The sequence below is a fragment of the Zophobas morio genome, unplaced genomic scaffold (genome assembly GCF_036711695.1).
Source record: "Zophobas morio isolate AGI-343-1 ecotype UQ-CSIRO unplaced genomic scaffold, CSIRO_AGI_Zmor_V1 ptg000026l, whole genome shotgun sequence".
Lineage (NCBI taxonomy): Eukaryota > Metazoa > Arthropoda > Insecta > Coleoptera > Tenebrionidae > Zophobas > Zophobas morio.
Genome location: NW_026972131.1, coordinates 6,980,408 through 6,996,152, shown reverse-complemented (window position 1 = coordinate 6,996,152; position 15,745 = coordinate 6,980,408). Strand labels below are relative to the sequence as shown.

Below are 15,745 nucleotides of genomic sequence, written 5' to 3'. Positions count from 1 at the left end.
TGCGTATCTGTTGTCTATTATATTTAACTTAATAATTAAAACTTTATCATTTCCTGATATGTGGATATATTCCATTATCACTCCTGTTCTTAAAAAGGGCAAAAGAGATGATTTTTTCATGTATGTAACTGCCTAAGTAATTCTCAACATGGAGTCTTTTGAATTTAAACAACAAGTTGATGTGGTGTACACTGACTTTTCGAAGGCGTTTGACAGAATTGATCATTCTATCTTATTAATTAAACTACGCAACTTTGGTTTTCTGATAGCTTAGTGAAGCTGATTAAGTAAATTGTATTTGACAGAGAGAATGCAATGTGCTAAATACCTTGGCCAGTTCCTATTTTATCTGGCGTTCCACAAGGTTCTGTCTTAGAACCACTGTTTTTTGCCATCTTTATTAATGATGTAGTAAAAAGAATCGGTTCTGAACTGTTATTGCTTGTTGATGTTCTAAAGATGTTTAGACGTATATGTGCCAATTATGACTGCTATTTCCTTCAAAAAGATATTGATGAATTCTTTAACTGGAGTGCTTGTAATAACCTTTCCGTTAATTTAGATAAACGCCATGTTATCACCTTTTCAAACAGAAACTTTGTCATTCATCACCAATAATTATACCATTCAATTTTAAAACGCGTTGGTTACTTCAAAGATTTAGGCATCGTGTTTGATCCTAAACTTACATTTTCGTTGCACTATGATGCCCCTCAAGAACTTAGATCATCATCTTGCAAAGATTTTAAAGACATAAGTACATTTACATTTCTATTTTCTGCTTTTGAAAGATCAAAGCTAGAGTATGGTAGTGTTGTATGGGCTCCATCGGCAGATGTTCACATTGAAATTGAGAAAATTCAGAGACGTTTCTTGAAGTTCCTAGTTCTTCAGACCAAAAAAAAAAGCCTCGCTATCTTTTTTGAAAAAACTCATTAACTCAAATACTAATTGCCTCCTTTATTAGGTCAGATTAATTTCCACTCGCCGCTTTGAACATTACGTCATCCAAATTTATTTTACCTACCCACTCCTCGTTTTGTTGGGAGTTGGTACGAGGAAAGCGACTCAACAGCATGAGTAATGCATTGGTAGAAGCCAGATTATAATTTGCTAATCAGTTCAAATAAAGATAACGAATTTTGGAATTCTGTGACCTTTTCTAACAAAAAATGTTATCAATCTTCTTATAATGGATAAAAGTGTATAGGAGACAAAATTCTCGATATGATGAAAATTATGTTTACCCAAAAACAATTTCAGGACGATTTTAGGTCAATGTATGTGGTGGATAAGTGTACACGCACTAGGAGCCTGTTGCATAATAGATGATAGATGGGCGCCTGACTGCAATGCGTTATGGAAATCTATTAAGAAATGTCATGTAGCCATCTGTTAGGACAGGTTTTCATGAAAATTTTATTTTCTAACAAGCAGTGAAACCAAATTATTTATGACCAATCTTTCTAATCAAATTTTTATACACAGGACAATTGCTTTATCTATACTGCGGCTATTGTAGGGGGTCGAAATTCAATAAATGTTTTATCGTGGCCTCTCAAAAGGCCAGATTTAAACTCCATTGCAAATGTTAGGGGATATATGAGAAGAAGCGTTGCTCAGTACATACCAACATAAAACATTTTTGGACCCATGAATTCTAAATCAGTAGCCCTAATTAATACTTAGGAAAGTATACTACATCGTCTTGTATAAGTAAAACTTCAGTTAGTTGAGAAAAACTTTATAGTAATAATGACGGTGCATGTTCTAATCAGTGGAATTTCATTATGTTGTTATGACAGCCGTTATGATTTTCCATTAGCTTTTATTATACGTATACATATTTTATTCCAAGAGGTGCGTCACTTTATCAGCACACCGTATTCATATTTTTTTCATTCATTTGTGTCCTTACCTCTAGGTAGACAAACTTCCTTGTGTCGTATTCTAAAACGTGAACTTTTGCAAACTTGCTACGGTTTACTTAGAGGTTGTGGATTTAGTGACACGAACACAATACACATGTGGAGAAACATAGACGAAATTCTTTAGTAAACCGACAGCGAACTGCGGCGTATTCCGAATTAGCAGGATACAAAGCCGCAAAAGCCAACTGGATTCCTTCGATAAGGCTGAAAGATTTACCCTCGATCCATTTTGGTATAAACGTGCCCTTTCATTTGCTTCACTGGCAGCGCTTAAAGACCGTTTGATTTACCGACCAAATACGTAAATGTGAAATACATTTATTCTGGAAAAAATACGTTATTGGATTTAGCTCAAAGATAATGAACAAATATTACACGCTAAAAGAACAGTTTCCTCCGTTTCATTATGCATGTCGCCAACCCGGCAAGGAACGTCTTATCTACGGTTTAGTTAAAATATAAATATTCATTATTAATATAGAGAATGAAACGGAAACGAAGCAATGTTAAAATATGCAATCCTAAACAAACGGTTTTCAACTGGTAATAAGTTAATTTAAGTTAAATCAAAGTGTGTTCGTCTTCAAAATAAACGATAGACGGATATCCATGTGTGACTAACTTGTATGCATTGGCGTTATCTACATAAACGTGATAATGTTTTATGGGTTTTAATTTAAGTTTACATATTCTGCATATTTTAAGCGTTTTCCTGCCTGAATGAACTAAAAGCATGCTTTTTTTTATTTTAAATTACTGTAGAATATTTTTGTGGATCTATCCAATTTCATTTAACGTTTTTAAATAATTAAACTTCCAGATGTCAAACGCTGGTTTTTATTTTAAAAAGCTCAATTCAGTGACTCTGATACCAGTTGAGGTTTTTTATTTTTTAGTGTTACTTTTCATCATATTTAATATAGTTTTATAAAACTGTAAAAATTCCTAATCTCAATTCCGCTTATAAAGCTTAGTACATAAAGCAAATCTAATGAAAATTGCAATGTGTTCGTGATCTAATTTAAAGGTTGGTGAGAAAAAAAAGAAGGTAATTTCATAATTTTGCACAGCTATATATATGCACACCCTCCAACTTTGCATGTTCACACCGATCTCTATTTTCAAAATAACCCGCACACTATCGGCCAATCTGCGGTTGTTACATAAACGCGATTTCTGATACCGTTATAGTGCCACTCGATGATATCATTTTCCAGGGTGGAATTGAGACATTTTGAGGTGAAGGGAAAGTGGCTTTTAGAGAAAAGCGAACCTCGAAGAAGGATAAGGATGAAATTTTAGCATCCTTATAACGACCGCTTTTAGATTTCTTACACCATAGCTTCTGACTAGATAAGGTTAATTTTAACAACGAAATTTAAGCTATATGTGGAGAAAAAATCTTTTTAAAATTTATTTATTAATGATCTTCTTTGCGAAAGCGATAAAAGCTTTTTTTCTACGGAAAAAAAATGGGCCAGGTAGAAAATATCGTCGTATGTTTAAGAATACATTTTTGCCACTCCGTGTAAAATTTATTTGAAAGATTTAAGCTCAATGTGTTTTCCTTAATTTGTATCATATCCTAATGATCTGGAAAACAAATATGTTTAAGTACCCGAGCAAATAAAGCTAAACCCTTTAAAAGTGTTCCTACAACTTACATATATATATTTTTACGTATTTTAGAGAATTCTACAAATTGGAAACACTAAACTATAAATAAATAAATAAACTTTTATTCAGTGTAATTGATACATTTAGTTTATGCCATAATGTCAATCAAATGAATATTCTATAAGGACTTCACATTACACGTTAAAAAGTCGTCTACTGTGTATCATCATACATTTTTAGCCATTTTATAGATTTTTTTTATCTGCGGCATACTGTAACCTGGTAAGTACAATTTGTCACTATTTCTAGATTTCTAATTATTCACGTCTTCGTATGTTTGGAATTCATTAATGTTTTATGATATAAGTTATATATTCAAGTATATCGTGGCCTGGGAACTTGTTTGATCTACAGACCAGAGCACACACAGGCCAATATCGACTCTAAGCGATTTATCTATAAGCAGACTTTCGTTAGAGCTGATCTGATACACATTCATTACGAAGAATTAACCCGTTTCGACCATCTGGTCGGACTTTACAACTAATAAGTGAAGAAAGTTCTTAACATCTTAGACGTCAAGATTTTTGGAAAAAAAGTCAACAACGTTTTCCAATTTATAGTCATTGGAAGCATGTTAAATCGTTAGTCAAAATTTATACGTTGATATCCCCTAAGAATTGATGATGTTAACCATTTTACAATTTTGTCGAATAAATGTTAATAAAATGTTAAAATTGATGATGTTTTGGCGTTCCGATTTTTAGATTTTTCAAGATATCAATTTTGGACTTTTTCAGTTTTTCAATTCTTCAAATTTTCGACTCATCTATTTTTTTTATTTTCCGATTTCTCAATTTGCTGATGTTTCAGTGATACGATTTCTCAATTTTTGTCCTCTTCAATTTTACGATTTTTAAATAAGTATTTCGATTTTTCAATTTTTCAAATTTTGACGTTTCCAAATTTTCAGTTTTCCGATTTCTGAAGTAAGCTTTTCACATTTTACCTTTTCTCGACTTCTAAAAGTTTCGATTTTTCACTTCTTCAATTCTTCAATGTTTCAGGTTTTTGATTTTTAGTTTTTTCGATTTCTCATTTTCCAATTTTTTTATTTCTCAATTTTTTGGATATGTCTATCAGTTTTGGGATTTTTCAATATTTCGATTTTTTGACTTTTTGGTTTTTCAATTTTTCATTAAACCCTAGATTTTTTGATTTCTCGAGTGTTCAGTTCTTCTATATTTCAACTTTTCTAATTTTTAAATTTTCGGTTTTCCAGTTTTTTTATTTTAAAATTTTTCGATTTTTCATTTTGATTGCTCGAGTTATCGAATTCAGATGCTTCGAATATTAAATTTCTTGATTCATCAATTTTTCAATTTATAACTTTTCTTCTAGGTTTTCGATTCCTCGATTTTTCGATCCTCTGATTTTTCGATTTCGTGATTCTTCAGTTTTTTTAATTTTTCGATTTTCCAATTTTTCGATGTTTCGATGTTTCAGTTGTCCGATTTTTCAATTTTTCATTTTTTTAAAGTCTGGGGTTTCGATTTCTCGATTTTTCAATTTTTCGATTTTTAAATTTTAGATTTTCGATTTTTTTTTTATTTTTTGGTGTTTGGATTTTTCGATTTTTAAGTTATGCGTATTTTAATTGTTCAATGTTTTAAATGTTAAATTTTTCGATTCTTTCATTTTTCAGTTCTTCAGTTTGACGGTGCTAAATTTTCAGTTTTCCGACTTCTTCAAGTCTCGATTTTTCAGCTCTTCAGTTCTTCGTTTTCTCGGCTTTGATATTTAAGTTTATCGATTTCTTGATTTTTCGATTTCTCGATTTCTCAGTTTTTTAATTTTTCGATGTTTCGATTTTTGAATTTCTACGTTTATCGATTTTTTACTGTTGGGCTTTTAAATTTTTTGATTTTCCAATTTTTCGATGTTTCCGTTTTTCAGTTATCTGATTTTTCAATTTTTCAATTTTTTAAATTGTGGGGTTTCGATTTCTCGATTTGTGGATTCATCAATTTTTCAAGTTTTAAGTTTTCTTCTCGGTTTTCGACTCCTCGATTTCTCGATCCTCTGATTTTTCAATTTCTCGATTTCTCAGTTTTTAATTTTTCGATGTTTCGATTTTTGGATTTTTCGGCTTTTCGATTTTTTACTTTTGGGCTTTTCAATTTTTCGATTTTTCAATTTTTCCATGTTTTGCGATTTTTCAGTTATCCGATTTTTCAATTTTTCATTTTTTTAAAACCTGGGGTTTCGATTTCTCGATTTATCGATTTTTCAGTTTTTCGATTTTTTAATTTTAGATTTTCGACTTTTTTTATTTTTTGATGTTTATACTTCTCGATTTTTAAATTTTGCTATATTTTAATTGTTCAATGTTTAAAATGTTAGTTTTTTCGATTGCTTGTTTCCCAATTTTTTTATTTCTCAATTTTTTGGATATTTCTATCAGTTTTGGGATTTTTCAATATTTGGACTTTTTTAATTTTCGATTTTTTGACTTTTTGGTTTTTCAGTTTTTCATTAAACTGTTACGAGCCAAACTCACAGCTCGTTGCCGGCCTGCTAGTGGAGAAGGGGTGAGTTCCTGCGGGTGCAAAGGGTCAGGTCGCTAGAGGTTCGCAAAGAAGAGAGAGCACACTGTTTTGTGTAGCGACGTCGCCAGGGCGCCACCAGTTTTTATTAAGACACAATTACAACAACAAAAAACCGGAAAAATATTTAACTATTGTAATTGCAAGCTGTTACTTAAATTATTGGTTACAATAAAACCTAAGGTCACTAATTAAAAATAAAATAAGAGTGATAAATAACTAAATAAGTAAGCAAAAGGAAATGAATAAGATATTAATGATAACGATTTAATGCGACTAACGGTTTACGATAAATACGAGCAATACGAACGATAGTTTAATTACGAAAGGCGATGAACTAATTAACGATAAATACGAGCGATACGAACGATGTTTACGAAACGAACAAATTAGATGGAGTCGTAACGAATAACGATTTGATTAATTATTTCGAGGGCTATGAGATAAACGAAGTAGGCCACACGCTCGGTAGTCCTAACGTACGTACGAAGGTGTTAACGTAGAGCGAAGCGTCACACTCTTACCGATTGTTATTACTAGGTTATGTGCGAGTGCTAGTTACGCCGAACTTCGAAACGTGTTGCGATACAATAAAGAAAAGGTAAGGCGACTAATACTTAATCTTAATGCGATGGAATGGAAGTACCATGGGCACCTGCCTCCTTCGATATCCACGACGAGATGTCGAAACACAGCGGCGTCGCAGCGAAGTTCCAGTCGATGTCGAGTCGAGGTTTTTGGTGATTCTCCAGCTGTTCTGGGAGGGCTCACAACTGCCCACGACAGTTGGAATTCATAGAATTCGTTCTCCCACTCGAAACTGGCTCCAATTTTCGATCACGGGAATACAAGATCAGCGACAAAAACAAAAAAAAGCTGCAAGGAGAGCAAAGTCTGAGAAGATGTTCGAACTCAGTCAACCCCAAGGGTTCCACATGTCACATGCACTTGGTAAGTAGTGAAATATTATCGTTAACATGAAAATAACCATAACCACTGTTCGAAGGGATGCCAGGGAAAAGCTAATCAAAAGATTTACCTGCGGATCGACTGCAGCTTCTCCGATGTTAGCGGGATGGTCTAGTGCCCTTAACCCAAAATCCGACAAAGTCGTAGTGCTCGAATGCACTATATCTTTTACAGCTCACAAATGCGCTCCAAGCGATAGCACCTTTTAGGGGACCCAACAGATCCGACGAATGCGATTCCAAACGTAACACCAAATAAAAGGTTGCTAAAACGAACTGCAAAAGAGGAAAGCACCAACCCCCAACACCATTCAACACGAAGTACCAAAGCAAAAATGGATTCCCTTCCACCTGCGATGACGTGGCAAGGTAACGAAGCGAGAATTAACGGAAGTTTGGCCCTCTAGTGGCAAACTTACGAAACGTCGAATTCCGACGAAAATCCCTAATCGATGTAACTAATGAGTGGATGCGATGGTTATTAACAAAAGAAAAAAAAACAAACAAGGCTATCAAGATTCCAGAAATGACGAAGACTCTAGGGGACGCTCCACGGCGTTTGTTCCCACCTAGGTAAGCAAATGAAATTCGCGAACAAAAATAACAAACAGAACGAAAATCGAACTTCAGAGTGAAGCTCTGGGATGGCGCGATCCATCCAGTTCCTTATAGCAAGAACCAAGCTGAAACGATCCAGAAGACCGATCTACAAACAGCGAGGCTGAAACACTCAGCTGAGCCCCTCCAAGCTCAGAATCATCGCGACAGTCTTGCGACTGGGGGAGTCAAAAGCTCGGGACGAACCCTCCACCAAAGTTGTCCTTCATTGCCACCGTGCCCAACCCAACCACCCATGCACGAAATGACGAAACGAAAAAAAAAACGAGTAAACAAAATGTAATCCGATCCGAGAATGCCAATAAAAACCGAAATAGCTACTGCGAATTTTCAATTCGTAACAAAACCCTAGTTTTTTTGATTTCTCGAATGTTCAGTTCTTCTATATTTCAACTTTTCTAATTTTTAAATTTTCCGTTTTCCAGTTTTTTTATTTTAAAATTTTTCGATTTTTCGTTTTGATTGCTCGAGTTATCGATTTCAGATGTTTCGAATATTAAATTTCTTGATTCAACAATTTTTCAATTTTTAACTTTTCTTCTAGGCTTCCGATTCCTCGATTTTACGATCCTCTGATTTTTAGATTTCTCGATTCCTCAGTTTTTTAATTTTTCGATGTTTCGATGTTTCAGTTGTCCGATTTTTCAATTTTTCATTTTTTTAAAGTCTGGGGTTTCCATTTCTCGATTTCTCGATTTCTCGATTTTTCGATTTTTAAATTTTAGATTTTCGAATTTTTTTTTTTGATTATTTGGTGTTTGGATTTCTCAATTTTAAAATTTTGCGATATTTTAATTGTTCAATGTTTTAAATGTTTTTCGATTCTTTGATTTTTCAGTTCTTCAGTTTGATGGTGCTAAATTTTCAGTTTTTTGAGTTCTCAATTAATCTGTTTTTGATTTTCCGACTTCTCCAAGTTTCGATTTTTCAGCTCTTCAATTCTTCGATTTTTCGATTTTGATTTTTAAGTTTTTCGATTCCTCGATTTTTCGATCCTCTGATTTTTCGATTTCTCGATTTCGCAGTTTTTTAATTTTTCGATGTTTAGAGTTTTGAATTTCTCCGTTTATCGATTTTTTACTTTGGGGCTTTTAAATTTTTCGATTTTCCAATTTCTCGATATTTTGATTTTTCAGTTATCCGATTTTACAATTTTTCATTTTTTTAAATTCTGGGGTTTCGATTTCTCGATTTGTCGATTTTTCAGTTTTTCGATTTTTAAATTTTAGATTTTAGATTTTTTGATATTTGGATTTCTCGATTTTTAAATTTTGCGATATTTTAATTGTTCAATGCTTTAAATGTTAGATTTTTAGATTTGTCAACTTTGATTTTTAAGTTTTTCGATTCCTGAATTTTCCAATTTTTAATTTCTCAATTTTTCGATTTTTCAACTTCTGGATTTTTCGATTTTTTATTTTTTGGATTTTTAGTTTTTCAATTTTTCGACTGTTTTATGTTTTGATTTCTCAATTTTTCAACTTTTCGATATTTTAGTTTTTCAGTTTTTAAAACTCTAGGTTTTTCGATGTTTCGAGTTTTCAGTTCCTCCATATATATTTTAATTTTTCAATTTTCGGAATTTTTAAATTTTCGAATTTTGAACTTTTTGAAATCTTGATTTATCAAGACTCGGATGTTTCGATGACATATCTAAATTTTCAGTTTTCCGATTTCTCAATTAATCTATTTTTTGATTTTCTCATTTCTTGACCTCCCAAAGTTTCGATCTTTCATTTCTTCAGTTCTTCAATTTTTTTTCAGGTTTTTGATTTTTCAGTTTTTCGATTTTGTAAGTTTGCGATTTTTCGAATTTGCTTTCTTGACTTTTTGATTTTTCAATATTTCAGTTTTTTAATTTCCCAATGTTTGGATATTTCTTTTAATTTTGTGATTTTTCAGTTTTTCGATTCTTCAATTTTTCTCATATTTTTCAATTTTTCGATATTTCAGTTTTAGATTTTTTAGTATTTCGACATTTCGATTTTTCGATTTGACGACTTTTTTACTTTTTGGATTTTCAATTTGTCGTTTTTTAAACTTTTGATTTTTCAATTTTTCCATTGTTTTGTAGCTGAATTTCTCAATTTTTCAACGTTTCGATATTTTAACTTTTCAGTTTTTAAAATTTTAGGTTTCTTGATTTCTCGAGTTTTCAGTTCTTCTATATTGCAATTTTCCATTTTTCGGAATTTTTAAATTTTCGATTTTCCATTTTTTCTTAATTTTTCGATGTTCCAATTTTTCGATATTTGAATTTTTCAATGCCTTAAATTTAATTTTTTCGATTTCTCGATTTTTCAGTCCTTCAATATTTCTATTTTTCAATTTTTAGATTTTTTTATTTTGCCAACTTGGTTTTTCGATTTTTTAAATTTTTCGACTTTTCGATATTTAGATTTTCCGATTTTTCAAGTTTTCGATTTCTCAATTTTTTCAACATCTTGATTCTTCGATAATTCAATTTTTCAATTTTTTGGTTTTTCGATCACTGAGAGCTTTTTGTCGCGCTATTGTTAAAAGTAAAAGCAAAAAATAACCACCAAAATTGTGACCAAAAATATGTAAAAATTCATACAAAATAAAATACAATGCTTCTAAAACAGAAAAATAACTGCACTTTCCCGAAAAAAATCTATTGCGTGATTACGGTTCCACCAGAATTAGTAATTTAGGACGTTTTGTTAGTATCAAACACAATTAAAGAATTAATTCTTAGTCAAACAAAAAAATAGTTGAAAATGTGGTATAGTTTTCTAGATAAAAGCATCTCAATAATAACTATTTCCGGCAGAAATTCTGAACGCTTAGGGTCGACACTGGCCTGAGCGCGCTCCGGTCTGTGGATCAAACAAGTTCTTAGGCGACGATATAGCAGTCAATTATTATCAGTGTATCATTTTCTATAATGATGCTACGGCATGATTATCCGAAGAGTATCAAATGTTTCACATCTTAAATAAAATTTAGGAACATTTCGAGGTTGTCGTAAATTTTTTGGAGGATGTAAATAAGTATATATACAAATTTTGGTTAGAGTTTTACCATTCGGACGATTGGTTTAGCATACTGGAAGCTGCCCAATAACACATCGTAGGTATCAGTCACCAACAAACAAAAAACTTGTCTTAGCTATTTCCTACAAACTAGAACAATGTGTTCGAAATCTTAAACAAAACATCAAATTCTCAAAACATTGTCCGTTGGGGAAACACTCGGCGCAAATTTGCAACAGCTCTTAAAATCCACAAAATTGAAATCTGTGTCTTGGGAGCTGATTTGATTCGACTGATAAAATTTGAAATTTCATTTATGGAACAAAGCGTCAACAAATTGAATCGTATACGCAGCAACGCTTTCTTACTTTGGGGTTCATTAGCTATTTTTAAAGTGTCTTGTATTCTGAAAAAAAAAACAGAATTCATTAGAGAATTTCATCGAAGTAAGTATCTGTTTTTGCTTTTGCAACATAAATTTAATAAATAATGTCTTGAAATAATGTCTTCTTTTCTGAAACTTTAAATGTAGGTAAAACAAGTTTTTTTAATCATTTTATTCTATTTTTACTCTCAAACGTAAGTGAATGCATACTCGTAACTAAGTTTGACATTTATTTTCCTAACAGGTAATCTCCGAAACTACTAGACCGATTGTCATCATGTTTTAATATATACATCCTGATTTCGAAATGTGTGCAAAAAAATGGGGAATAGCTCACAATCAGGTTTATTGCACTGTGTAAAGTTCACATTCTTATGTGATAGCAATATCTAGAAAACGTTACTTAAAATTAAAGATAAATTGTTACACACGCCACTGGTAATGTGACCTGATTCCATCAATGGGACAGAATGACTAGGATTAAGAGCCAAAACATCGGCGCAAATAATATAATATTGTTCTTGTGGTTTATGAATCTACCAGAATTTTGTTTATTGTTATTATATTTTTTGTTGTTTAATACGTCTTATTCGTTAAACATATAGCACAATCTTCCATTATCATAGTGGGACTCCAAGCATAACTTGTCCATCTTACAGACGAGAAGTCTGGGGATCGAAGTCAGAGTCGAGTCCCAGTTTTTTATTGATCAAATCAAGAACCGTTGATCCTACTTTTCAGAAAATTTGCAAATACAGTGCTGCTTTCATTAGTATTACACTGGACCTATTCAGATTGATGTAAGTGTCCTTGTTAAAATGTTGATGACTTCATAACAAAATTTTGTTATAGAAAGGTCACTTGAAAGATAAGCACAGCATGATTCTTTACCTCTAGTTAACAGTCGACGCATAGCTTTATTTTAACTTAGATGGGGTATCATAAAAATTGTAAAATTAAAATTTTATATTTTTATAATTTTACATTTATTGGACCTTTCTTCAGGGGCGAGGAAGTTCTCTAAATAACTTTGGAGCATTTTTTATTGATAGCAATATAGCAGTAGTATGTTGAATATGAATTCTGATCCTAATTTTGACTCTATGTTGTTCACGGTATGATGCGCAAGAAGGCTGGAAATGGAAAGAGAAGTAAGGCCGTTGGGATATTCGGTTCGGTGCTTTAGTTTTTTGCGGCTGTTCATAATTTTTGTAATGAATCCCTTTTTGCTATTTTCCTCTATAGAATGGAGTGTTCCTTAATTTTCCCGTATGTAATGAGAATAGTAAATAGTAGTTGTAACATAATTGGCGAAACGCGTCGACATTTGTGTCAAGCTATTTTAGTGTCGCGGGTGAACGTAATGTGTTTGTGTCATTCATCAATCATCAAATAGAAGAACATTTTCAAAACGGCGCGTATACACGTCAGTTGAATATAACGCCAATGCGAGAGTAAGTTATGAATAGAGAGATTTACAAAAAAAAGCATAAAGAAAACCATTTGGTTTAGTAACTCAGCGGTCTACATGAGGTACCGCATTTAATTTAACCGGGGCTAAATTCTAGCACTTATTATGTGAAAAGAAAGTGTAAAATTTTAGATACTCGCAAATTCCTTTAAATGGAAACAAAAGTGTAAGAAATGCGTTCGTGGCAATTACACTCTTTTTCAGCAAACTTTTAAAAGTCATTAGTAATTACACCCAAAGAAATCTAGTAGGGTAAATGCGAAATTGTGGCGTGGGGTTTTAATCACTAGACCAAAGCCGTCGTCAGACGAGGGTAATGGGGGTAAATGCCGAGTCCTAAACTAACACGCTCAATTACAGCGATAGAAATAATATCGTCGAATGGCAAGAACAACGGTCGGGTGGAGGATAAAGGCACACGTATGCAAATAAGTACCGTTAATAGTTTAATAGTTGTGTGTCGGAGTCAGGACGATTCGCATTGTATGCAGGGTACGTCTGAGGTCTCGCGAGTCGACGCATTAAGGGATGCTGACGCGAAAGCAGTTATGAACACGTGTGTGTCTGCCGAACCCGACCGGCGGCAGCATTTAGTTCTCTGATTACCGTTGTGACTAACCTGGTCGAGGTTAGAATACCAATTCCAGAAACTGATGCTTGTCATACGCCACTCGATCATTTCATGCCGAAGAAATTTTACGCGATTAGATGTTGCCGGAGAAAATTACCTTGTGTAACGTGCGAGCCACAGAAAATTATGTTAATTGGCGAGTCTAATTTCACTGTTTTATTTATTATTAGTTTATATTTTTATTTCATTTTAAACAAAATTTTAGTATTGGACATAGAAAGCTATAACTCATAACTCACAACACTACTTAGGGATTGTAGAGCAGTCAAATTATTAACCAAAATTTGGTTATTCGTATCATCTTCTATGACGTATTCAAGTATTCAATAACCCTCAAATATCTATTGGAAAATATGGACTATGATGCAGTCTTGCTCGTGTTTTACTAAAATCCTATTATCCTTCGGGAATGCTTCCATACGATATCTTAATTTACGAACAGATGCATTTTATCGATTATTTCACAAATTGGGGATTAAATTTTCTTAAAATTCTGGAAGCATGGTCATGTCATAATTAGGGTCTCATTACGTGTGTAAGCCAGAAAATCAGTGACGTCAATTTAAAAATTATTGAATTTATTTTGATTGAAAAACACATTGCAAACACATCAGAATTGCTAACAATAAAAATGTGTCTAAACTTATTTGAACGATTTAAAAAAAATTTAAATTAGAAAAATCGTTAAACATAGGCAACCAGGGGCAAGTTTAGTTCTTTTCTGCTAGTTGGTAGCTCTCCTAGGGAATTTCTGGCCGACGCCAACACGTGGTGTAAATTTGTTTTATTGTTTGTATTCACAGTTCATGTTAGGATTTTAATCGTTAACTGGTTCTAACACAATATAACAGTCATGAGTTTGGTCAGATAAAGCACGCGCTAGGACATTTCATGAACTTCACTTAGTCAGGACATTCCTTAACATTAAAGCCTTACATAACTAAATTAAACCCATGAGTTTTAGTGATCACACTTGACCAATGCCTCGAAAGCAGCGGATCACCCTGGGGGTGATCACTTTACAACTTTCTGAGGAAGATAGTATGGGTTTAGTGGGCTTTGTTTTTCACACAAAATTGCTAATGGTTCATTTACGACAGTTAAATTAACCTAACGTTGTCCCGCTCTGGGAAAAGGACCATGAAAGTGTGGTATAATTCATAATATCGTGCACTGACGCAAGAGGGATTAATTTTTCCCCTCAGGCAGTTATCATCATTGTCATCATCACATCACCTAGACATTTTTCTTGCAACGTGGGAAATAATATCACCGAGAGGCATATTTCTTGCGACACGGGATGCATTTTGTGTTTATTTATCATGTGTTTGTTTGGGATAGGCTGGGGACAGTCCACGATATAAACTTTCAAAGCTAATTGTTTTAAGTAACCAGTCATTTTGATGAAGTGTGGCATAATTTAACATCATGTAAATTCTTTGTTTGAATCGTTGATAAATTGTGGCAGATACTAACCTCATCTAAATTTGTTAACTTTGCAATTTTTCACCTATTGAAATTTTTCTTTATCTCACAATTTTAGCCTCAGTAATTTGCTTTGCTGTATAATTTCAATTGAACGTAAATTTTCATGCTCCGCAGTTCCTAACCTCACGTAATGTTTTTGTCTGCACTAGTTTTACTTCACACCAGATCTTTTTTGTTTTATAAATCTTTGCTAGTTTTTTCTACCACGTAAATATTTTGTTGATTAATGTTTACACCATATAAATTGTCTGATGCTCAGATAAGAATTCTTTGCTGTTTCAAATTTCACGAGTGTTTGGCGAATTTAAATGTTGTTTATTGCTCTTTTGGAAACTTTAACACTTGTTCAGTTGTAGTTTAATATCAGAGTTATAGAAATTGAGTATTTAAATGGAATTGAGGTACATAACACAGAAACACGTGGCAGAAGCGGAGTGCGCGGTTCCTTGTCGAGCTGACGGTCGCATCATCTGCACAAAAGACTCAGACCCTGGAAGTCAGAGGAACGGTCGGGATGACGTGGCGGTCGCGGCTTGTTCCAGTAGCCGGGATTTCCAAGCATAAGTTTGCGACCGTAACGGCCTGCTAGCGTGGCACGTTTCTTCGTGATAGAGGGGTGCTGAGCGGTATGTGCTTGTCGATAGAGTAAAATCACCGTCGTGGTGGGAGAACAGACACAACCAGGAGCACCAGACTCCGCCCTTCTACCAAAGAAACAAAAAGTTGTGCTATTGCTGTCTAGTATGCATGATAGCGGAGATGTTGATAGCGACGATCAACAAAGAAAACCTGAGATAATCAAATATTATAACTCAACAAAAGGTAGCGTTGATACACTAGACCAAATGATACATGAGTACATGAGTAAAAGGCATTGCAATTGATGACCATGGGCATTGTTTATGAACCTAGGGGACTGTTGTGGCATTGGAGCTTTTGTTATATGGCACAACATCCACAATGGGAAGAAAAAAAGAAAAACGTCAAGAGGCGATTAGTTTTACAGGAAGTAGCAATAAAAATTTATTGAATGT

The 15,745-nt window shown here is 33.3% G+C and overlaps 1 protein-coding gene and 1 long non-coding RNA gene across 3 annotated transcripts in view; one reads left to right on the top strand and one right to left on the bottom strand.

Annotated features, from left to right (window-relative positions):
- The window catches only part of LOC135136453 (neural cell adhesion molecule 1), a 283,868-nt gene that overhangs the window by 11,624 nt on the left and 256,499 nt on the right, over positions 1-15,745 (bottom strand). The gene's annotated exons all lie outside the window — the stretch shown is intronic.
- On the top strand, positions 6,382-8,060 carry LOC135136305 (uncharacterized). The gene is made up of 4 exons (XR_010281688.1): positions 6,382-6,633; positions 6,695-7,105; positions 7,161-7,695; positions 7,753-8,060. It is a non-coding gene; the product is annotated as an uncharacterized LOC135136305 (long non-coding RNA).